Genomic DNA, 24,796 nt, shown 5'->3' with positions numbered 1-24,796 from the left:
CTCTCCCTTCCTCTCTGTAAAAATCAATAAAAATATATTTTTTAAAAAAAGTAGGGAGAAGGGAAATGCATTTTCCTAGTGGACAGGATTCACAAAGCCTGAGCAAGAAGCCAGGGACCACCCAAGGATGCAGGTGACAGTCACCGGGAAGAGTGGGAGTGTGCGAAGAGCAGAGCCACACACACTTGCTTGGGCAGGTTCCTACTCCCAGGATGGAAGGGGCAGGTGAGACTGACCCTGTGAGGGAGGCCCTGGGGGTGCCAGGAATATAAGTCTCCAAGGGGTTATGGAAATTGGGAGGTTTTATAAACACAGGTTAGACTTGGTGGAGATGAAACCTCAAGTAAGACCTGGAGGCAGGGGCTGCACCAGGGCAAATGCCAGTGTGACTAGAGAGTCTGACATCCAGAATTCTTTCTGTGTCTCACATTTGTTTTCTCCACCTCCTCCCCTCAGAAGTCATGCTTTAGCTCATGGCTGGCGACAGCAGCATGGGTTCTGAGAACATGGTGGGTGTGGGGCTGGGCTATTCTCGCGTGCCCTGCTAACTTGCCAAGTCTTTGAAAACTGGGACATGTGTGATTTGAGACTGGCCAAATCCCAACTCCTTTTGCTTCAGGAGTCACACCTGGTTCGGGACTCCATGTGGAGAGCGCTGCTCCTGAAAGAGACACTCAGACTCAGTGGGGGAAGCTCTGCTGGCTGAGACTCGGGGAATTCAAATCTGGGGGGAAGGCCTTTCATTTCTTTGGATTTTAATTTGCACAGGGAGGGGAACTCCAGTTTTTAACTTTGATTTCTCCCCTAGCATTTAATAATAGAGAGAGCGCCACAGAGCTCAATCAAGTTCAGGGTATTTTTAAGTAGCTGCCCCTATGCTCTTGGGGTATTTTTATGCTGGCATGTGGAACGGCTTCCTCTACTGAGCTATATCGGACAGCGTGGCTTGCAATTTGAGATGAGAAATATAATTGGGGTGAATTTCTGGCCTGGGGTACCAAGGGGACTTGAGTGATTTTACCTAATATTCAGTTCTGATCATTTTAGAAGCTTCTGGGGGTAACAGCTAAACTGCTCCCCCAACAGGCTGGCCTCTACCTCTGAGAAGACAGGGGTCCCCAGGCTGACCCTAGGCATGGCTGTTTAGCCCATTGGATAGGTGGGCAAGGTCTGGGTGGAGTTAGGCTAGAAACCTAATCCTGCCTGCCTCCTGTTTCCACAGAGAGAAGGCTTCCTTCCTGTCATCTCCTGCCTCCGAAGCCCCAAGGATAGTGAAGCCGCTAATATTCAGCAGGTTGCGTCTTGACCAGGAGAAGAGTGGGAGAGTTAAAGGGGCTGCCTACAGATAACACGTTAACCCACAGGCGCCTCTGCGTGACTGTGAAAATGCTTCATGTGGACAGGCAGGGCTCGACGGGACAGCGGTTATTGAATAGATGACATCTGTGCAAAGACAAACGTGCCCCTTTAGCTTTCCTAAGATGCTTGCTCAGTGGAGCTGGGGCTAGCCTCCACTTCCCACGTGCCCCTTCAGGGGGCGTTTTGGTGCAGTGCACAAAGCACAGCCATACACAGCTGTCCTGTGTACCCTCTTCTGTTCTTGCACTAGCCACCCCTCCCCAGGGGCACTTGCATGGTGCTCGAGGCAAGGCCTGCCTCAGGAAGCCCAGTCCAGACCAAAGCTGTCTCTGCTCCTGGTCCAGCCAGCCTCCCCCGTCAGTCTCCCTGTGCCCCAGAGCCGCCTGCACTGGGGAGTCTACTTTTCCCCTCTAGACATTCAGGGCCAAGTACTGGTCTTTGTTTCCCCAGTCCTCAGCCGTTACTGTAAGCGGCCTCTGAGGATGCTTTGCTGTCTCCCCTTGAGCTTTGCGTGATTCTGCTGTGGGTTTAATTCGGGAGTGGCTGCTGAGGTTGCATTTCCTGCTTCTCTCTAAGCCGAGTGCCCTCGTGCTAGGGTTTGCCAGGGCCTGGGAGGTTTCCTGGGACGTGGGCTTTCAGTGTGAAAACCAGGCAAGTTCTGGGGAAATGGGTGTGTTGGTCACCCTACCTAGTGCCCTGATTCTCCCTTCATTCTAGGGGCAGTTCTGTACTCTAATGAGAATGAACTCCTCGCACTAATGCCTCCCCCCGCCCCGCACCCCGCTTTACCTTCTCGCTTCCACACTGGCCAGCAGCTGAACGTACTCAGACCTGTGGACCGGCCCTTTGGGCACCTTGTTGGCCAGCTCCATTAGTCTTGCCCACTCCACCTCAGAGGAAGCTGAGGCCTGACCATGCGGTGTGATGGCCCTTCCCTGGAATATTAAGTGTGAGTTTGAGTTACCACAGATCATTAAACTGAGCTCTTTCCTTTGTGTGTGTCTAGTGCAGTGGTTCTCAACCTTTCTAATGCCGCGACCCTTTAATACAGTTCCTCATGTTGTGGTGACCCCCATCCACAAAATTATTTTCGTTGCTACTTCCTAACTGTAATTTTGCTACTGTTATGAATCGTAATGTAAATATCCGTGTTTTCCGATGGTCTTAGGCGACCCTGCTAGCGGTTCTCAACCTGTGGGTCACGACCGCTGCTATAGAGTCTAAGACCATCGGAAAACACGGATATTTACATTACGATTCATAACAGTAGCAAAATTACAGTTAGGAAGTAGCAACGAAAATAATTTTGTGGTTGGGGGTCACCACAACATGAGGAACTGTATTAAAGGGTCGTGGCATTAGGAAGGTTGAGAACCACTGTCTAGATCAGCCGTGGGCAAACTACGGCCCGTGGGCCGGATCCGGCCCGTTCGGCTGTTCTATCCGGCCCGCGGAGCCGAAAGAGCGGAGGGTTCTCTTGCTCTCCCCTCCGCTCCTTTACCTTGAATTTATATTAGTTCACACAAACACTCCATCCATGCTTTTGTTCCGGCCCTCCGGTCCAGTTTAAGAACCCATTGTGGCCCTCGAGTCAAAAAGTTTGCCCACCTAGATAGAGTCTATGGGGACAGAAACCCCCCAGACACAGGTGTTCCTATTGTTTGCAGGGCCCACCTGAAAAGCTGCATCAGTTGTACCCGCGTCTCACTTTAGCATCCAGCTCCATCACGCTTAGAACTTTTGCTGTGTTTCTCTGGGTTGAAATAACATTTCTGCTGCTCCGTGTAAAAGTGGCATTTCTCATTTCAGATTTATTTCAGGCCAAACATTCTGAGGTTGGTCTGGGAGCCGTGTCACTGTCCTTAGTCTCTCTTGTTTCCATGGTGCTCTCATGGCCAACTGCCAAATCCTAGGATGTTTTGGTTAATTTTTTCGGTGAGGTGAGTCTGGTCTGTTGTCATGCCGCCTACAGCCATACCTTTCAGCAGTAACCACGTGATGTGACGAGGTGGCCAAAATGCACTTTATAGGATCTACTGAGAGTTACATGACAAATCCGTGCATAAGGGGTTTGGCTTGGGTGGCTAATGTGCTGACACATTTCACTCCAGGGCAGAGGTAATCTGTTTGCAGCCCCAAACCCATTATTTCTTTATTTGCATTGAGTATTGCAAAGCCATTCACAAGAAACACATTTTTAAAGCATCATTACTGTAAGATGTGTTAAACTGAGTGTAAACATTTTATCAGCAATATGTTCTAGAGAGGTTTTCCCCACCCCCCCCCACTTCTTCCCCTTCCTTTTCTTATTTTGTTTTTTACCTGAAACATCATTTCACAGATGCCTGGCTCCTAGGCTGGGTCACAAGTTAATAATGTCTCTACCTAGGAATAAACTTGGGCTGTTGCCAGCTGTCTTGTCATGAATTAGGCCACAGCGAGTTTTTCATTCCTTTCGGCTGCAGCAGGAAGCAGTGCATCATCATTACGAAGCTTTCTTTTTTACTTTATCTGGCACCATTGAGTGTAATCGGAGGACCAGAGGGCCTGTGTTCCTTGGCAGGAGATTCCAGGCACACACCACACACACATTTGGTTTACTAGTTGGGGGGAGGGGAAGGCTGGCATTCTCTACACCAAGCGAGTCTGCTTGGCATAAATGTTATTCAGACAGCAGAGATGTTCTTGGAAAGAGACACCTTTCAAAGGGCAGAAACAGATTCCTATTTGGTGGACAGCATTCTGGAGTGAAAATAGCTTTGACCCTTGGCCTATTCTGATGCTACAACTTTCTCAGTTTAGGTTTACAAGTTTAGGCTTCAAAATTGTGTTGGTCTCTTCCTTGGCACATTGTTTGCAAATGGAGTACAGAGCACCACCTGAGGAATGGGCGTGACTTATGCTCTGAACAATTACGTTATTTCCATACAGGTGTGTGGGGCCATCAGGTTCACCTGAGTTTGGCCTCTGGCTCCATCTAGCTGTGTGACCTTAGACACAGGAGCCCCTCGGCTTCATTTTCTTTTCTTCCAAAACAGAGGTCGCAATGTCGAGCTCCTTGTGAAGATTAAAAGGTAGACCTTGTTAGAATTTCAGTCGCAGTTATTTGCAGAATTATTCCCGCTTCGGACTCCCAATGCTGGGCTGCGCTGTAGGGTCAGTGCGTGCTGGGCTGCGCTGTAGGGTCAGTGCGTGCTGGGCTGCGCTGTAGGGTCAGTGCGTGCTGGGCTGCGCTGTAGGGTCAGTGCGTGCTGGGCTGCGCTGTAGGGTCAGTGTGTGCTGGGCTGTGCTGTAGGGTCAGTGTGTGCTGGGCTGTGCTGTAGGGTCAGTGTGTGCTGGGCTGCGCTGTAGGGTCAGTGTGTGCTGGGCTGTGCTGTAGGGTCAGTGCGTGCTGGGCTGCGCTGTAGGGTCAGTGCGAGCTGGGCTGTGCTGTAGGGTCAGTGCGTGCTGGGCTGTAAGAGCAGAGCACGAAGGCCACCTGAGATTCGCCACTGATGAGAACAGCCTCACTGTTCCCGGGTGGGGGACAACCGCAGGACAGTAATAGAGGCTCTGTCTGTTTGTATAATCACTCCAAATGAACTTTTCTAAACACACCTCCTGGTGTAGGACCAAACTGATTAGCGACGTGGGCATTAAGAGGAAAGATCACTTTGGGGAGAAGCGCAGACTTTTATAGATCGTTTGGAAAGCAGTTACAGCAGATCACAGCTAGCTTTACTCCTAGCCTGCAGTTTGAAGAAAGGCCTTAGGGAGAGCGTTCCTTATACTCATGACCTCCATGGGGGTTGGAAGTGGAACACGGGTCTATGCTCTCCTGAGTTGGTGTGAAGTGCTGCCCAGCTCCGGAGGCGCTGGGCTTGGTGGTAACTCTCAGCCCTTCGCGGAAACTGTCCTCACCCCAGGGACCTAGGTGGGTGGAGCCAAATAACACAGTCTCAGGGTCATTACCTGGATCCTGGGTGGGCCCACTGATGTGCTGAATCCTTTAAAAAAATGCTCAGCTTCTGTTCTCGGGACCCTGTCACCCAGCCACCAATCATCAGGCTTACCAATAGGGTATACCTACTTTTAGTGCACTTCACAGATATTGTGTTTTTTACACATTGAAGCTTTGTGGCAGGCAAGCATGCGTCACACAACAGCGCAGTTTTTCTAAAAGGTTCAGATGATGGTTAGCATTTTTAGCAATAAAATATTTTAAAGTAAGGTATGTACATTATTTTTTAAGATATAATGCTATTTCACACTTAATAGACTGCGGTATAGTATAAACATAACTTTTATAGGCACTGGGATATTAATTCGTGTGACCCACTTTAATATGATATTTACTTTATTGCAGTGGTCTGGAACCAAATCTGAAAGATCTGAGGTGTGTCTGTAATATGTTACGTGTGCAAACTCTCAGGGGACCTGCTATCAAAGAATTCATAATTTGGCGGGGGAGATATGCATGTAGACATTTCATTACCATTCTACATCATAAATGCTCTGATAGAGGTCATGTTATCTTAGGAGAGGGATCTAAAGAGGTCCCAAGGAATGTGAGAGCCTCCTAGAAGACATGGTTTCTGAAGGGTGGCTGGGAATTTGCTAAAGGAAGAAAGAAGAAAGGTATCATGAAAGAGAAATATTATATGAAAATTTCAGGAGGTAGCAGGGTGCATTTGAGTAACTGAAATTAATTTACTAGAGTTGAAGGACAAGTGCTTGCTAGGATTTGGAGTGATAAAATAGCAAGGAGAGAAAAGAAGGGTCGGGTAACATGGCCTAACCTAACAGAACACAGAAAGGAGCTCACAGTTTGTTCTGAAGACAGTAGACAGTTTATTCTTTATGAAAAGGAATGAAATGATAAGATTTACAGTAGAGAAAGTTCATTATAGGTCTATTTATATTGACTCTATTTCCTGTTTCAGTGATTTGGTCTTGTTAACTGGTATGCCTGGAAATTTTTTATTGCATTCTGGACATTGTGTTTAAACAGGTTTAGATGATGTTTTCTTCCTCCACAGAGGAATAAGTCTTCTTTTTTCTTTTCTTTTGTTTCTAAACTTTAATGAGAAAAAAATATATATTCATATCTAGCTCGAGAAAATGTGTTTGGTGTGTCATTACGTCAAGGGTTGGAGATGCATATGACAGAGCCAGCAAACAGGATATACATAAACAAAGGTATGTGTGGTCTCAGAATGAAAAAGTGGTATCTGCCATGGTTAAGGTTCAGTTTCCTCATCAGCAGCATGTTGGGGATCCCACAGCTGATGGGGAACACATGTCAAGACCATGGGCATTGCAGGGTGCCCTCCAATACATCTACCTCTTGCAGTATGTGGTGCATCTTTCTCAGAAATTTCTCAACGTACTCATACCTGTGGATCGGCCCTTTGGGCACCTTGTTGGCCAGCTCCATTAGTCCTGCCCACTCCACCTTCAGTATCATCTGTGTCACAAAGTTGGGGTTGAACTCCACAGGGTTAATGTAGACCTTGGTGGCATGGAGGTGCAGGGGAAAGCCACAGGACCCCATCTCCCAACATATAAGCTCAGCAGGTTTGGGTGAATAGCTTCATGTGGCCACAACATGCTCTAGCCAGCCAGAGTGGAAAGGGAATAAGACTTCTTGCAAGCAGATAGGATATAGCAAGACCACCTTGATTCATGGAGGCTTTTCTATTTCTAGCTTGACCTTATTCCTAAGATATAGCCTTTCTGGGGTATCAACTGAATCCATGGATGCTTACCAAGCCTTTACTCATGGTAGGCCCCAAAGTCTAATTATTTTATCTTCTCTCCACTGTGAGGCTACAACGTTCCACAATTAGATTCTTACTGTCTTGACAGCTTCTTTGCACTTGGTTTTCTGTGTGTGTTCCATGTGTTCTTTCTCATGCTCCAGCATGTAGTTTAGAAATCAAGGGGAAATTCAGGTTCATTGTCAGCTTTACCTCTCTGCACTCCCTTTTCTCCAAGATCTTGGGCCTCAAGTCTTGGTTTCTATGTAGCTTGAACTCCAAGTTATGTCTGTCCAGACCAGTAAGATTACTGTAAGCTCTAGACCAAGCATGTCAAACTCGCCGCCCGCAGGCTGCATATCTCGTTTTTTTGGCCCATGTTAGCCTTTGAGTTGACATGCTTGCTCTAGACCAGTGGTCGGCAAACTCATTGGTCAACAGAGCGGCAAACCGCAGCTCGCAAGCAGCATGTGGCTTGCGAGCCGCAGTTTGCTGACCACTGCTCTAGACCAACCATGTCAAACTCATGGCCCATGGGCCACAAGTGGCCCACAACGAATATTTTTGCAGCCCAGCCAATATAACGGTATGTAAGAAATGTTTTAATAAAAATTTCGTAACTTAGTTTTTATAATATTCTGTTATACATAATTATTAATAACAAACTACAATGTTTGCTAATGACTGATTACTATAATCATGTTGCATTTATTTCCCTTACTTGCCTTATGCACAAGCACACCATTTCTCTCCACTAATACTAGCAGTGAATATTTTAGCAGCCAATTGCCACGCCATTAGTCTTGAACTGACTTGTTTGGTGTGTGCAACAGGACATATTTCACTTTTGGAGAAGAAAAATAGGTTTATTTGCATTACACTTACTAATTTGTGCAGCTATTCAGTGTCAGGTAAGTTAATGTTCAAGAAGAAATATTAATTTTTATTAAAATGTTCTATTATTTTATGTTAAAAATGACTCATTTATTTCAGCCCTTTGTATTTATAATATCTCTATAGAAATAAACGTATGTTCCTATGAAAATTGAAGCTTTTGCTTTTTTGCAGCCCACATAAACTTAATTAAACCTTGTTTATTTGGCCCGTGTTAACCTTTGAGCTTGACATGCTTGCTCTACCAGTGGTTGGCAAACTCTTTAGTCAACAGAGCGGCAAACTACGGCTCGCGAGCTGCAGTTTGCCGACCACTGCTCACTGCTTTCCCCCTCCCTGCCTCTATGTCCATGTCAGGAAAGAATAAATGACTTAAGGAGAAAAAAACATGTTGAATGAAGGCTTCACCACAAAGCATTTCCCTTTTTCAAGGATTTTAACCCCTCAAGTCTTGGAGGCTTTCGTTATTCTCTAAGGCCATCCAATAGCTGTTTCTAGCTTGTTATCCAGCTCTATAGTTTTTTGTTGTTTTTTTTTTCTTAGAGAGTTAGTCTGATACAATCTACTCTGTCTTAGTCTGGACTTAAATTTAATATATGTCTTCAATGTGTATAAACAGAAAACTAGATTCAAATCTTACAATATTTATAGGCTAATACAAATAAAGAAAACAAATTAATAAGTTTAAGCCAATTTAACCAATTTTGTTAGCTAATTTAAAAATGGATTAAAAACAAAACCATTAAAATTATTTTTAATTTAATATGATGAAGAATTAAGATAAATGACTATCTTGTAGTGTCAGGTTTTTAATTGTGCTGTTGTGATGATTCAATTGTCCTAGCCCTTTATTCTAGCCACTGAGTAACCTAACTTCCAATTTATACAGTATGCTGTGACATTATTTGGTCTTTACTTTTCATAAACATATTTACGCATAGATCAAACATGTTCTTTTCTCTGGCTCTGGGCACTTCAAATAGTGTTCTTTGGCATCAACCCAGTGATAGAAATGAACACTGAAATGGCACGGCAGTCCTTGCATCTGGTGGTCATCTTGATAGTTCAGGATGTACTTATGTTAATGTTCTTAGATGATCATTGAAATGAAAACACAGATTTTAAGAATTACCCTTACTGCAGCCTTGACAACTCTGTGAATATGAGAGCGGACTCCAGTCATCGAAACCGCTCAACCATGGGTCCAACTCTCCTACCCTGTTCTTCTCAGCCTTTTCACACCCACAGTGAGAAATGCACCAGCCCAGCTGATGGGCGCAGGGATCAGAGGGCAAGGCCAGTGGTGCCTTCCAGTCTGGCTGCTTTCCGCTCTGTGAGGGTCTGTGCTTTCAGAGGAGACGACACACTGCCTGGAGATTCAGGCTTTTTTTTTTTTTAGCAGCAAGAAAAAGTGGGAAAACTTGCTGTTCCTGAGCTCCTGGTCTCCTGGGCCTGGCTGACCTTGGGATTGAATAGACAGGAATACACAAACCCATAGCCTAGAGCAGGAGGGAGCAGGGAGAGGCCATGAAGCCAAGAGAAAACAGAACTGACCTAGATGCCATTTTAAAAACGTCACACACACACACACACACACACACACACACACACACACACATTAAAGCAAATTTTCTGCAAGGTGGCTGTCAGTGTGGGGTAGTGGAAAAAATATTGAATTTAGAGGCAAAGAGGCTTAAATTTAGATCCGGTTCTGCCACTGACTTATATATAACCTCAGGCAAGACACTTAACCTTTCTAAACCTGTGTTTTTTGAATGTATAAAATGTAGACACATCTGTTTCACCACATCATGAGAAAAATATGTGGTCAGGGGCTTAGCCTCCTGTCTGACACATAGTAGGAACTTAACCGATGTTCTTTTCTCCTTTGAGTAGATATAAAGCCTTTCCTTTCACTACCAAAGTACAGAGTCTTTAATGTGTAGCAGCCACTTTAAAGTGTAAATAAAAGATATCTGAGCAAGGGTGTGGGGCACTGGGGATGGAACCCCGGAGTAAGTGGAGGCAGGGGCCAGCGGGCGCAGGAAGCCGGCGGTGACTAAGGAGGGAAGAGAAGTCAGGGCCCACCAGGGAGGTGGCTTCTGTCTGGAGGGGGAGACCCGTTTATACCCTTGCAGACATGCCACAGGGTGGGTGGACCCAGAGGTAGAGTGAATCGAGGTGAGCCGCGTGCCAGCACCTGGCAGCTGAAAGAGCAAGGCCTAGTTGAGGAGCTAAGGTGGCCTCAAGTTGAAAGAGGGGTGTGATCTGGAAGAGCAGGCAGTGTTCTTAGTCTGGTTTCTGAGACCCGGACACCGAATGAAATAGCGCAACCAAGGCAGCCAGAGCCCTCTAAGAAAGGCTGGGAGCAGAGACCAGGCAAGTCTCTCTGTCCTTATTTATTTATTTTTTTTAGATTAATTCAGGTGCTCTATAAAATTTATTATTCAGTACACTTATAATTTTCTTTTAAGATTTCTCTTCATAACCCTTTTATCACTTTCACAAACATTTTTACAACTTTTATAATCACTCCAAAGTGTTCCTACTCCCATATCTTTCTTCCTATTATATTCCATTCTTTATTTTAATTTAATAAATCTTTATTGTTCAGATTATTACAATTGTTCCTCTTTTTTCCCCCATAGCTCCCCTCCACCCAGTTCCCATGCCACCCTCTGCCCTTACCTCCCCCCCCACTGTCCTCATCCATAGGTGTACGATTTTTTTCCAGTCTCTTCCCGCACCCCCCACACCCCTTTCCCCCTGAGAATTGTCAGTCCACTCCCTTTCTATGTCCCTGATTCTATTATATTCACCAGTTTATTCTGTTCATCAGATTTTTTTATTCACTTGATTTTTAGATTCACTTGTTGATATATATGTATTTGTTGTTCATAATTTTTATCTTTACCTTTTTACCTTTTTCTTCTTCTTCCTCTTCTTAAAGAATACCTTTCAGCATTTCACATAATACTGGCTTGGTGGTAATGAACTCCTTTAGCTTTTTCTTATCTGTGAAGCTCTTTATCTGACCTTCCATTCTGAATGATAGCTTTGCTGGGTAGAGTAATCTTGGTTGTAGGTTCTTGCTATTCATCACTTTGAATATTTCTTGCCACTCCCGTCTGGCCTGCATAGTTTCTGTTGAGAAATCCACTGACAGTTGTATGGGTGCTCCCTTGTAGGTAACTAACTGTTTTTCTCTTGCTGCTTTTAATATTCTCTCTTTGTCTTTTGCTCTTGGCATTTTAATTATGATGTGTCTTGGTGTGGCCCTCTTTGGATTCCTTTTGTTTGGGGTTCTGTGCGCTTCCTGGACTTGTAAGTCTATTTCTTTCACCAGGTGGGGTAAGTTTTCTGTCATTATTTCTTCAAATAGGTTTTCAGTATCTTGCTCTCTCTCTTCTTCTGGCACCCCCATAATTCTGATGTTGGTACGCTTGAAGTTGTCCCAGAGGCTCCTTACACTATCTTCATATTTTTGGATTCCTTTTTCTTTTTGCTTTTCTGGTTGAGTGTTTTTTGCTTCTTTGTATTTCAAATATTTGACTTGATTCTTGCGATCCTCTAGTCTGCTGTTAGATCTCTGTATAATATTTTTTATTTCAGTCAGTGTATGCTTAATTTCTAGTTGGTCCTTTTTCATATCCTTGAGGGTCTCGCTAAATTTATTGGCCTTTTCTAGAAAATTATTAAAAAAACTTATAACCATGGTTTTGAACTCTATATCCAGTCGTTTGCTTTCCTCTATTTCTTTCATTTGTGATCTGTTTCTTTGTCTCGGCATTTTGGCTGCATCCCTGAGTTGATAGAGCGGCTTTGTGTCCTAGGTGTCCTTATAGGGCCCAGTGGCTCAGCCTCCCCCAGTTACCTGAGGTGGACACTCTCGGTGCTCCCCTTTGTGGGTTGTGTGTACAGTCTTGTTGTAGTCAAGCCTTGATTGTTGTTGGTGTCACTGGGAGGAATTGACCTCCAGGCCAATTGACTGTGAGAATCAGCTGTGTCTACGCTGGGAGAACTTCTGTGCTGGAGACACCCTTATGAGACAAGACTTGCAAAAGCCTCTGTGCTCAGCTTGGATGGGGTGGAGTCTCAGGGTGGAGCAGACAGCATTGTTTTCCTGTCAGTCCTGCCCTAATAGGCCCCTGTGTCTCATTGTCTGTGGTAATCACTGCAAGCACCTTTGAGAGAAAGCTGCCCTCAAGTTCCGCCTTCTGCCAGACAGTCCAGTTTCTCCCCGAATGAGTCTGGGTCCCCAAAGTCTCACCTGGAACTGGAGTTCAGTGCAGTCAGGAGCTTTTGTCTCCCTCCCACTTGAGAAAGCCAGCCACGTACTCAGTTGCCCGCTCTTTCTGCGTGCACGCCTCAGTACCCCTGCCTTCCGCAGTTCCTCTGAGTCTCAGTGTGCTTTTCTCTTTCCTGACAGTCCAGTTTCACCCTGTATGAGTCTGGGTCCCCAGAGTCTCACCCGGAACTGGAGTTCAGCGCAGTTGGGAGCTTTTGTCTCCCTCCCGCTTGAGAAAGCCAGCCGTGCACTCAGTTGCCAGTCCTCTCCGCACACGCGTTTCAGTACCTCTACCTCCTGCAGCTCCTCTGAGTCTCAGTGTGCTTTTCTCTTTCCTTCTAATTGTAGAATTTCCACTCAGCCAGTCTTCCTGTGGTTCTGGATGATGTCCGTTTTGTCTTTTAGTTGTAGTTTTGAAATTGTTGTGTGAGGCAGCAGTTTAGGTATTTACCTATGTCGCCCTCTTGGTTTCTCTCTCTCTGTCCTTATTACTGCTTCTCATCAGAGAAAAGCAATGTAAAAATTAACCTAAGGGAAGAACAGATGCAGGCAAAACCACCCAAGGTGTGGCGGTCACAGTCGAGTTTGCCTTGTGAGACAAAGCTAGCAGTACCTGGGGCATGACAGACCCTGAGGCACATTTGTTACCTTCTTTAAATGCCTGTTTTATGAGGGAAGTGAAAGAGGTAAAGTCACCTGAACAAGGCCCCAGGTTGTTGGCTCTAAAGTGGGGAAAACCCCAAGTTGTGAGTGTAAGAGTCCCAACCATGGGCAGGATAAAATGTGTCAGAGTTGAAACAGGAAGAAGACCCAGCACTATGATGAGCTAGAATACTTCTTGTGGGGTGTGTGAACGAAGAAAGGGCAAGGATGCTTTAATTTTATTATGTGTGTATCTGTCCCAGTATCTAGCCGAGGGCTAGGCACTTAAGTGTTCAATACATGCTTGTTGAAGAGAGAGAGAGAGGGAGGGAGGGAAGAAAGGTGGGAGAGGGAGAGAGAGAGAGAGAGAGATAGATAGATAGAGAGAGAGAGAGAGAGAGAGAGAGAGAGAGAAGAAAAAGAGCTATCACTAAAATAACATTTGCATAGTGCTTATTATATACATGTGTTCTGAGTTTTCCATATATTAACTCATTTAATTCTTCCTCCCATTATTATCCGTATCACATAGGTTTATCATTATTACTATCATCATTCCATTTTAAGGATGAGGAAACAAGTACAGGAGAATTAAGTAACCTGCCTAAAGCCTAGTTGCATGAAGACACAGGATGTCCAATTAATTTTGAATTTCAGATAAACAATGGACAATTTTTATATGTCCTATAATATTGCATGAAAATATTTCTACTGCAATGTTATTTGTTGTTTATCTAAAATTCCAATTAAATTAATTGTGATGCATTTTTTATTTGCTAAATCTGGCAAATATACTAAAGAGACACAGCTAACCAGTGGTGGAGCAAGGAGTAAAGCCAGTCTCCACTCTTAACTATCACACAATGAATTTTAAATGCCTTGCTTTTTTTTTTTTTTTGGCATATCTTTGATGATATCACTTCCTCTGTATTTTTTTTTAACATTTTGGTCAGTTTTGGTAAATTGTATTTTCTTAGGGAGTCATCCATTACATCTAGGCTTTCAAAGTAGTTGTCAGAGTGCATTGTCTTGAAATTTTGGACTCTTAGGGTTTGTGATTTTCTCTTTTTTGTCATTCCTGATTGATGTGCTGTCTTTTCTCCTGTCAAAGGCACAGCCTTTCCATTGTTTTAAATATGCTCCTGAGAACAAAAATTTTATTTTATTATGTATAACCATAGAGTTTTCTATTTCAGTTTTATTTTTATTATTTTCTTCTATCTCATTTAGTTTTCTTCTAAACTTGTTCTATGTTCTTGAATGTTTAGTTCATTATTTAAAATTTTTCTCGTTTTCTAACATATAACATTAAGGCTACACATTTTCTGTTAAATGTCACTATGTTGCTGATTTCCCATAAGGTTTTATATGTAATATTATCATTTTTTTCCAATTAAAATTCTGGTCTTGATTTCTTCTTGAATTCACAGATGATTTAGAAAAGAGTTAAAATTTCAAGAGGATGTGTTGTTTGTTTTTTAAAGACTTAAGTTTTTAAAAATGTTTCCTAGTTTTATTACATGATTTCTATTTGTTTTGGAAATAGCTGACATATTCTTGTGCCCTAATATATAAAGTTCTAAGGGTGTTTTAAAAGAATGTACATTTTCTATTTGTTGAGTATGAAGTTCAATGTCTGTGTATGTGTGTGTTTATTGTCATTAGTTATTTATTCAAGTGCTCTATAGCTCTTTAAATATATTTTTACTAGAGGCTCAGTGCACAAATTTGTGCATGGATGTGGTCCGGCCAGCCCACCCCAATTGGGGCCACTTAGGCTGGGCCAGCTGGGAGAGGGGCCATGGGTGGTTGGCCAGCCAGCCCCACCCCCTGGTCGAACTCCCAGTCAAGGGGACAATTTGCATATTAGCCTTTTATGATATAGGATTGTTGATAGTATTACAATATAGTTTTATTTTATATTTATCTACTAGATTTTATAAATTATGAGAAAATATTTAGTTACTAAGTTATACTAGAGTTTCTTAATGTGATTGTGGATTTACCTGTAATATTTCTGGAAGTCATTGCTTTATATATTTTAAAGTTATGTTATTGGCTAATTAAAGATTGTTGGCTGTCAGAACATCTTAGTATGCTTTACCTTTTATTCTTACAAAATGCCTATGTTGTTTGACAATACTTTTAGCCTCAAAATCTACTTTATGTGATAAAAAGTACTGCTATCCCTATTTTTCATTTGTTTACACTTGCCTTTTTCAGTCTTTCTCTGTCTTTTTAAAATATACTAGTATGCATAAAGCATAAAATTGCAGTTTGTTTTTCACCCAATCTTAAAGTCTTTGCTGTTTTTAAAAATAGCTTTATTGAAGTATAATTATGTACAGTAAACTGTACTTATTTAAAGTGAACAATTGCACACCCATGAAATAATCACCAGGTGATTATTTTTAATGATTGTCTAATGATTTTTTCATTATTATTGTTAATAGCAACATTAAATGCAGTGGTCACAATTGAAATAGAATACATGTTTGTGTTTGTCTTAATTTGTGCTTTTTGTACTACTGTGTATTTTTTGTTCCTGTTTCTTTCCTAACCAATTTTTACTGCCTTGTTAGAGTTTTTATTTTTAGTTACTATTTTTGCTTCTGGTGTTCTGTAAGTTTTTCTAGATGTTTCTAATTTTTAATGAGTAGGTATATTTTGAAGGGAATATTCATGTTTGTATTTCTCTACCAACAAGCTGAATGTCCCAATTTCCCAAGAGAAGACCTTTATAGTGTAGTTCTATTCAGCTCAATTTTAGCCACATACCCAACACCAAAATGAAGCCGTTAGTGTGTGTTTACTTCCATTCCTTCGGCCCCTCCTTCACCAACTCCTGGGTTTTGTTGGAATCCTTGGGAATTTTGACTCCCAGTTTTAAAAAAATACTTTTATACCTCTTAATCCCTCATATTGCAGGTGGCAATCCTCTTACATTCATCTATTTGGATTTAGCCGTGATTGTCACTCATTCTGTCCTCCTACTTGCTGTACTCACTCCTTTGTCCTTTCCCTCACTCACTGATGCTCTGGCATCTGACTCAAGGTTGCCCCTTCTGCACTCCCATCATCATCCTGGGCTTCATCCCCCATGTTGGTGACACAGCTAATATTCTCTCAGTCCCGTGCCCTCCTCTCCTCCAGTGCAGTTTTCTCAGACGTCACCTCAGTCACTCACTCCGGTGCCCATTCCCCAGACTTTGTCATGATTGATAACTGAACTCTGTCAGCCATTGTGATGTAGCCTGTCCCTTTCACACTGTCTCCCCAGGTCCCTGGCTCTGGTTCTCTTGCTCAGCCACTCTCCAATTGATCTCATCACTCTTCACTCTCCATGACCCTCTCCCATCCTCCTTTCTCTCCTCATCCGGCCTGGATTCCATGATCCAGCCCTAAGGCTCCTTTGCAAATCCTTTGAACTCACTGGCCCCTGCTCCTTGAAGGAGTTGAATAGTGCCCACTCAATCATCTTCTCAACACTTGGTACCTGAATAGGAGCTTCAGGGGGCAGGGGCTCTGTCTTGCTCATCACTCTATCCTGGAACAAAATAAATAAATTTTGACTGACTCCTACTCTTTGAATATATATACCTTAAGATTTTTTGTTCTGAATTAAAAATGTATTTATTTATTTTTGATTTAAGAGAGGTGGGGGGAAGGGAGAGAAATAAAGAGAGAAAAACATTGGTTTGTTGTTCCACTTATTTATGCATTTTTGGGTGATTCCTGTATGTGCACCAACCAGGGATCGAACCTCCAACCTTGGTATATCTGGAAGATGCTCTAACCAACTGAGTGAGCCGGCCTGGGCATGACTTTATTTTAATTAGAATACTTGCTTAAGTGATTTGTGTAGAAGTATACTGGGTGGCATGCATTATGAATCTCCTTAAGATGAACAAATTTTCTCTTTCCATCTGAATGTTTTATTGGATTGTATAAGATTCTTGGATTACAATGCTTTTCTCCAAAGACTATATATAGTTCTATTGTCTTTTGGTGTGCAAAGTTGCACATGAGAAATCTGTTGTGCTCTGATTCTCTTGCCTTTGAAACTCACCTTCTCCCCCTGTTTGGAAGCCTATAACCAAATCTCTTTAACCTGCGAGTTCAGAAATTTTATCAGGTGTGTATTTTTTTATTTTATTATTTCTGCCTGATACTATATGTGCTTTTTCAATTAATGTTTTTATATATTTTTCAACTCAGAGATTTTCCTTCCTTCTATATTTTTGCTTTCCTAGGTCTGTTTATTTATCTATTTCTGAAACTATGCATTTGCATCTTAGATCTCCTGGACCTCCATGTCTCTCCTTTTATTCACTTTTTTTTCTCTTGTGTAGTTAAGATAATTTCCCTACTTGTTGTCTTAAATGACTAATTCAGTTTTTAGTAGAATCAATTCTATTTTGTAGTTCTGCGGTTTTCAAATTAGAATTTAAAAAAATTTACCCAAGCTTTTTTTTATTTTCTAACTATATAGCTTTATTTATTTCTATGAATGTTTACTTAATATTTCTCCCATTTCTTTCACTAAAACTTCCTCATTTAGAAGAGTTCTGGCTCTTTGCTTGATCTCCCTTCATGCTACTATCTGTGCAGTGATTTTCAACTGGTGTGCTGCAAGAATTTTTAAAACGTGCAATATCTGACTATTTAGTCTTTTCCCTTAGATTGTCAAATAAAAAAATGACAACAGCCAACACAATAGTGGTCCAGTGTGAATAAATCAAAATTATATCTAGTTTTTTTGTCAGATCAGCAAAATATATATATTTTTTTGGTGGCACGGAATTTTAGGAATTAGTTTATATGTGCCATGAAATAAAAAAGGTTGAAAATTGCTGATCCATTGACTTGTAATCATTCATTCCATACCATGCCTTGGGCATGGCTTTCTCTAGCACATATTCAGGTCCGGCTAAAGCTCTCTCAGACAGTGGTAGATTGAAGAATTGGAGAGCAAGGAGGAGGAGGAAGTGAAGGACTGTGGTTTTCTCTCAGTGCTAAAAGCAATGAGGTGGTGGCTACGGCAGCTTTCTCTCTACCTTGGGAGCTCACAGCTCAGTGTCTGGGGCCTGCTCATGTTGCTGGTGGTCAGATGTCCTCAACCCAGACTTTGTGCCAGAAAGGTCCTCTCCTCCCTTGTCACTGGAACCTCCATTCTCCACGTGATCGAAGCAGGTCCCACATAATAGTCGTTGACCCCTGCCCATACCTGTCCAGCCCCCTGGGAACCTGAAACCTCAGATTTATGTCGGCTCCTGTTTAAGATTGGGCATCAAGGCTGCTCCCATCTTCATTGTTATTTTTGCTTTCTTTGGAGTCACTGCTGCAGGGAATTTGCTGATAGGGGGCATCAGAAATAGGTGCTCAGGCTGCCACTTTTTCAGATCTCCTTAATATGCTTTTTATTTTTTTTAATTTTATTTTTTTCTTTATTGATTAAGGTATTACATATATGTCCTTATCCCCCCATTGCCCCCCCCCCCCCCACTCATGCCTTCACCCCCCTGGTGTCTGTGTCCATTGGTTAGGCTTATATGCATGCATACAAGTCCTTTGGTTGATCTCTCCCCCTTTACCCCCACCCTCCCCTATCTTCCCTCTGAGGTTTGACAGTCTGATCGATGCTTCTCTGTCTCTGGATCTATTTTTGTTCATCAGTTTATGTTGTTCATTATATCCCACAAGTGAGTGAGATCATGTGATATTTATCTTTCTCTGACTGGCTTATTTCGCTTAGCATAATGCTCTCCAGTTCCATTCATGCTGTTGCAAATGGTTAATTCACTTGTCCAGTGTGTAAGTGTAATTAATCACCCTCTCCCTGTTGGCCTTACCACTGCCTACGCCAGCACCCCCCTTCCCAGGATTGACCAAGGACTCATCAATAGCAAGGGGATCATCACCTTCTCCCCTAGGGAGGTGAGGTGGGATAAAGGAGTTAGGGCCAGAAATGGAAGAGGGGAAAGAAGGGCAACATCTATTGTCTACCTCTTAGGGGCACTGTGGTCAGTCAGGTCTGAGAACACCCCCTGCTCAGTGGGCATTATCCCAGCAGGAACCAGAGGGTAACTGGGGCAGGAATAGCACAGTTGGCTGGGCCTCAGTGTAGGCCTCAAACTGGAGAGGTCCCAGATGACACCCTCTCTCTAGCACACTCCCCAGGCAGGGAGTATTTGGGAGCAGCATTGTTTCTGAAGTGAATTTTCCTGAAGTGGTCATTCTGCTTTTGACCTAGCAGGCACCTGTGGGAAGTGGACTGGCCAGAGATTTGGGATACAAATCATGGCCACCTATCTTTTAAAAAACATGACTAACAAAACTTTCGGTTGCTGGATAAGATTGAAAAATGGAATATATTTGGAAAGCAGGTTAGAGTTCATTGGGAAAAACTGATTGTTCTTTTTTTTTCATTTTATGTTTTTAATGGAAGTTGTATATAAGGTTACTTTATTCCTGCATCTTCTCAATTGTTTCTTCCTTATATTTTCCCTTTTCCTTTCCTGCTTGGCGAGATTTGGTTTTACGTTCAAGGACCTTTTTGCGGTCTTTGTCCAGCTTTACTCTAGTGATAACCACCTTGCTGGGGTGAATGCCCACATGAACAGTTGTACCATTAGCTTTCTCCCATTGCACTTGTTCAGTGTAGATGACATATTTCTTCCTGTAAACCTGGACTACTTTGCCAATTTGCTGCCCTTTGTAATGTCCTCGAACAACCTGAACTTCATCATCCTTTTGGATGGGCATGGATCAAACATTGTGCTTCTATCTCAGCTCTTTGGAAAGAGGAGACGACATAATCTTCCTTCGAATGTGGGAAGGTGCATTGAAATGCCTTTTACAGTTCTTACTCTGGTCAGAAGTCACAAAGGGATTGAACTTCATTTTGACCACCGGTGCTCCTACAATGGCCGCCAAAACTGATTGTTTTTTAGTGTTCAAGTGTCTTTAAGGCTTAGGCAATCTGCAAGTTCATCAGAGAAGAAGGTCCATGCTTCCTTCCAAACCACAATGATATAAATCAAAAGTCAAGGAACCGTATTTGTAATGGAAGCTGGTTGCAAATACTGATGATATCTAAGACCTATTACTCAGATTCTGCTGGTATCATTGTTCTAATAAAATGAACTCTTTAGCTGTCTGTCTCCCATGTGGCTGATCTGTGCTATGAGCTGAGATACTGAGATGTATAAGACAAGCTTCCTGTTGTCTAGTTTCCCATATTGGGAGAGGGATATGAATTGGAGAAAGGCAAGAGAATGCAAAGGAAGCAAAGTAAGTGGGATGATAAAGGGAAGTATAGGGTCCTGGAGGAGAGGAGGGGCACCTAACCCAGCCTAGGGTAGAGGTCAGGAGAGTTTCCATGGAGATGCCCTCAGGCACCTGGGGAAGCCAGCTGCCTATACTTTGCTGAAGGAACCTGTGACCCATGATATTATTCGCAGGTCAGTAAACAGTCCAGCTGAACAGAATCTGAATCAGCTCCCCCAATCCTACCCTCAGCCCCCAAAACAGAGGCACCACGAGGGTCTGGTCAGTGTTTGAATACTGGATGACCATGGTCAGGGCCAAGGACCTACATGGGTGATCCAGAGTAGTAAGTCAGAGGAGAAGGGATAGAAAGCCAAGTGTACCCAGCCTAGAGGGCAGGAGCAGGCCAAGAAGAGTAGGCAGAGCCAATTTCAGGGCCAAGGACTTGAAAGATTACATATAGGTTGGAGTAGAGGCATGAGTGTCTGCAATGACGACTATCATGAAGCTGAGAAGCCACACTTGCTATGCGTGCAGCAAGGTGGCTAGGAAAATGACCAGGACTGGAAAAAGACCGAGGGGAGAGCCAAGTGGTTGTCCCATCAAAAACTCCAAAGGGCCCTGGCTGGTTTGGCTCGGTGGATGGAGCGTCAGCCTGTGGACTGAAGGGTCCCGGGTTCGATTCCAGTCAAGGGCAAATGCCTGGGTTGCGGGGTCGATCACCAGTAGGGGGTATGCAGGAGGCAGCCAATCAATGATTCTCTCTCATCATTGATGTTTCTACCTCTCTCTCTCCCTCTCCCTTCCTCTCTGAAATCAATTAAAAAAATATATATATACAAATATATATATATATATATATATATATATATATATATATATATATACAAAACTCCAAAGGATTGGGTAACAGCTCCAAGTAACAAATGTTTTCCAAGAGTGATTTTGCCAAGTGAAAGAAGCCAGCCACAAAAGAACACATATGTGGTTCTATTTATACAAAGAGCCCAGGATAGACAAGTTCATAAAGACAGCCAGTAGATTGGAGTTGTTTAGGGCTAGAAGGGAAGGGTCCAAGGGAAATGGGGAGTGATTGCTAATGGATATGAGGTTTCTTCTTGGGGTAATACAATTTTCTAAAATTGATTGGGTGATAATTGCACAACTCCACGAATATATTATAAACTATTGATTGTACATTTTGAATGGGTGAATGTATATGAATTATATCTCAATAACTCTTTTCTATTTAAAAAACAAAAAGGAAACAGTAAAAAAATATATAGTCTATAGTTTTCAAACCAGGTAAGGGTAAAAAGGAAGAATTTTTAAAATGTTATTAATTCAAGAGAAGGCAAAAAAGTTAAAGAAAATTAAAAGAAACAAAGTAAATAAAAAAATTTACCTGGTAACAGCTAAGTATAAGATATCATCATTTATAAGTTTAAAATCACCTATCAAAAGTAGTGTCAACTGATTGATTATAGATAATAAAAATCAAGCTTTTTTTTTTCATTAAACACTTCCCTAATATAAAGTCATGGAGAATATTGGCAAATAAAGACATAGGTAAGATATACCTACCATACAAATCAAAAGAAAGAAAGCTATGTGGCATTGCCAATATAAGAGAAAATTGAATTTAATGGAGAAGAATATTAGGAATAAATAGGAGCCCTACATATTGATCAAATATTCCATCAAGAAAATATAACAATCATGAATATATAAGCCATGATAAAAATTCATACAATGGAAAACATCACAGCAATGAAAATGAATGAGCTAGATCTTAAATGTATCAACATTGGTAATCTAAAATATGAATTACTGAGTGAAAAAAGCAAGGTATTTCTCAAAAACATAAAGAATGAACTTTAAGTTCTAGGACAGAGAACAATGTATATTGTCTCTGAATAAATACATAGTCCATGATTTTATAATTTTATGACATGCCTGAATAAATGCTTGAATCCAAGCACTGTTCCTTTAAATACAGAAATTACAGGGATTTAAGGAAGTGGATGTGCCCCTGGCAGAATCTGAATTGTACAAATTTCACCAATAATTTAACTAAATTCACATCAGATTCAAATGCCAGAAAATTCACAGGATGCCTACAACATCCCTAGTCTACTATTCTGTACTGGGCATAGGAAGATGAGTGAGGTACAGCCCCTCCCCCGAGGGACCTCCCAGACATCAGGGCTGAAGGAAAAGTGAACACAATACGATGTGACAGACTGGAGGGATGGGGGAAGTTCAGAGAAAGCACATCCATTCCTCTCTGTGGGCTCAGGGGAGATTCTGGAGGAGATGCGTCCTGCACAGTCTTAAAGGATGAGTGCAGCTCTCTGGGTAAATGAATGAAGGTGGTGGGTGAGGCTGGCATGAACAAAAGCACGCAGCCAGAGCAGCATGGGGTATGTGGACCCCTACACGGCTTGGTGCCCCTGGATTGGGTATAAGAGTGCAGATGGTACATCTGGTCAGAGAGATGGGCAGGGGCAGATCACAGAGGACCATGCTGGCATGCCAAAGAACTGGACCTTGAAGCTAGGGCTGAAGGGGGCCACTGAAGGGCTCTCAAACTGGGCAGGAGCAGAGCCAGATTAGCATTTTGGATAATTCCTTCAGGCAGCCAGGGAAGGGACCCAGAGACAGCAGGTGGCTTTAAGACATAGGGAAGGTCTGAAACAGAACCTGTGGTTGAAGAAGTAGGTAAACTTGATACGGTTTAGTGAGATTGGCATGAAAATAAGACAAATCTGTAAATACAGCCAGGTAGGAGCTTGGGTGACTGCTAGGCAGCCGTCAACAGGGTTGAGGGGAGGATGGGTGGGTGAAGACAGTCATGAGTTCATTCTCTGGTGCTTCACAGTCCGGAGGGTTACGAGGAGTTCAGTCAACCCCCTGCATTCTTATGACTGCAGATTGTGTAATTTATGCAGGTCAGTGACCAAAAGTGGGGGGAGAAGTGATTTGTAAATTATTTCAGCTTCTGGCTTTTTGATATTTTTTTTGGTAATAATTATCTTGAATTCACATTATCTATGACAAAAACACACACACATTGATACAAAAATTGCAGTGAGAAGTTAAGCATAACTGAATTGTATTGAAATAAGAGAATTGCTAATGGGTACTCCTGACATTTTTGCAATATCAAATCTGACTTTGTCACATTTACAAGGTACCGTGAGCTGGGATCCAGAGGCGGTGTGTTATTATCACTTAACATAGTGTTCCTTAATTATCAGCACTCTCACACTTCCTGCGTAGCAGATTTGAATCTCTAGAAATAGCACAAACTTGAAAATTAGCGTTTTTCTCTTAAATAATCAGGACGCTATATTTATAATTTTCATGGGATTGATGTCTTAACGAAGGTAAGCTAATTTCACACTCAGAGGTGAGGTATTCCACCCCCCTTACTGTCTGATTCCCCCCTCCTCTGGGGTCTATTTTTTCAGTCCTAAAACTTCCCTAGTATGACTAATCCTCACCATTTCCCCCTCCCCAGAGGTGTTTTTGCACTTGGCTTGCCCTTGTGCTAATTTACTGTGTTGGCAAGGAACCCTTGATGGAATGAAAGGTTTGCTTTTCTTTACAGTTACTTACCAACCTGTGACATTCACAACACTTGATCACATGAATTGCACCATTTTTAAACTTTGACAGAAGTTGAAATGCCTTGTCTAGGTTATTGAACTCTAAATGACATATAAACTACTGCCCATCACGTGGCAGTCGAGTGGGAGAGGAAGAGAAAGGAGGATGCAAATGAAGCAAGGAATAATTGATGGAGAGAATTCTGAGTGGTCCTTAGCAGAGCAGTGAAATATATGGATTCAACCCTTGGAGATCCATACCCTTGGGTCCTCATCCTTCCTCTGTACCCACCTTATCCCACTTCACAGGCACACCACACCCTCAGGGGAGCCCCCTGTAGGCCCACCTCCCCAGCATGCATCCCTGCTGTTCCCGAATCCTTCTCCCACCACATTAAAACTGCCACCTTGCATTTTGGTTGATAACTGTTCATTTAAAAAGAAAGCAACCTTTGGGAATGAATTAATCTTCCATTATCAAATGCCTGGTCTCTAGCATCCTAGTGATTCTCAAGTTATGGCAATTTTTCAGGAGTGTGAAGAGGTGAAGTGAGGAATTTCAAGCCCCGAGGCTCAGAAGCCGTCTTGGAGCTACAGAAGCTTTCAGCTAAGCTGTCTGTGCACAAGGCCAGCCTTGGGAGAATGAACAGCCTGCACTGTCAACATCGCTCATGTTGCACTTGCATGCTATCCTTTTGCAGCAAGCTTCCCCATGAATGAAAGGTTCTTTCTGGCAAAGACATTGGGAACTTGAGGAGAAGGGATTGTAGACAATACATCTGTGTTTTTGCAGTGTTGGAGCGATGCACACTTCCTGACGGCTATGGGTGTTCAATAAATAGATCCTGATAATAGAAAGAGAAAGGCACAGAGAGACAGAGAATGCCAGACAGAAACAGAGAGTACAGGGAGGTCTTTTAGAATGGGAAGGCAAACAAATGTTATAATAGAACATTGCTGAAAAGAGGAAATGAGAGACTGAAAGGAGACAAGAA

General features: G+C 42.6%; 1 pseudogene across 1 annotated transcript; it reads right to left on the bottom strand.

The window, feature by feature from the left end:
- Positions 1 to 19,386: 19,386 nt before the first annotated feature.
- LOC308250931 (large ribosomal subunit protein uL24-like) lies at positions 19,387 to 19,848 on the bottom strand (annotated as a pseudogene). Its single transcript has one exon. The product of its transcript is annotated as a large ribosomal subunit protein uL24-like (transcript).
- Between the last annotated feature and the right edge of the window lie 4,948 nt (positions 19,849 to 24,796).

Source organism: Plecotus auritus, assembly GCF_963455305.1.
Source record: "Plecotus auritus genome assembly, chromosome: 6".
Classification (NCBI taxonomy): Eukaryota; Metazoa; Chordata; class Mammalia; order Chiroptera; family Vespertilionidae; genus Plecotus; species Plecotus auritus.
Note: the sequence above shows the minus strand (reverse complement) of the source record. Positions and strands in the feature narration are given on the sequence as shown.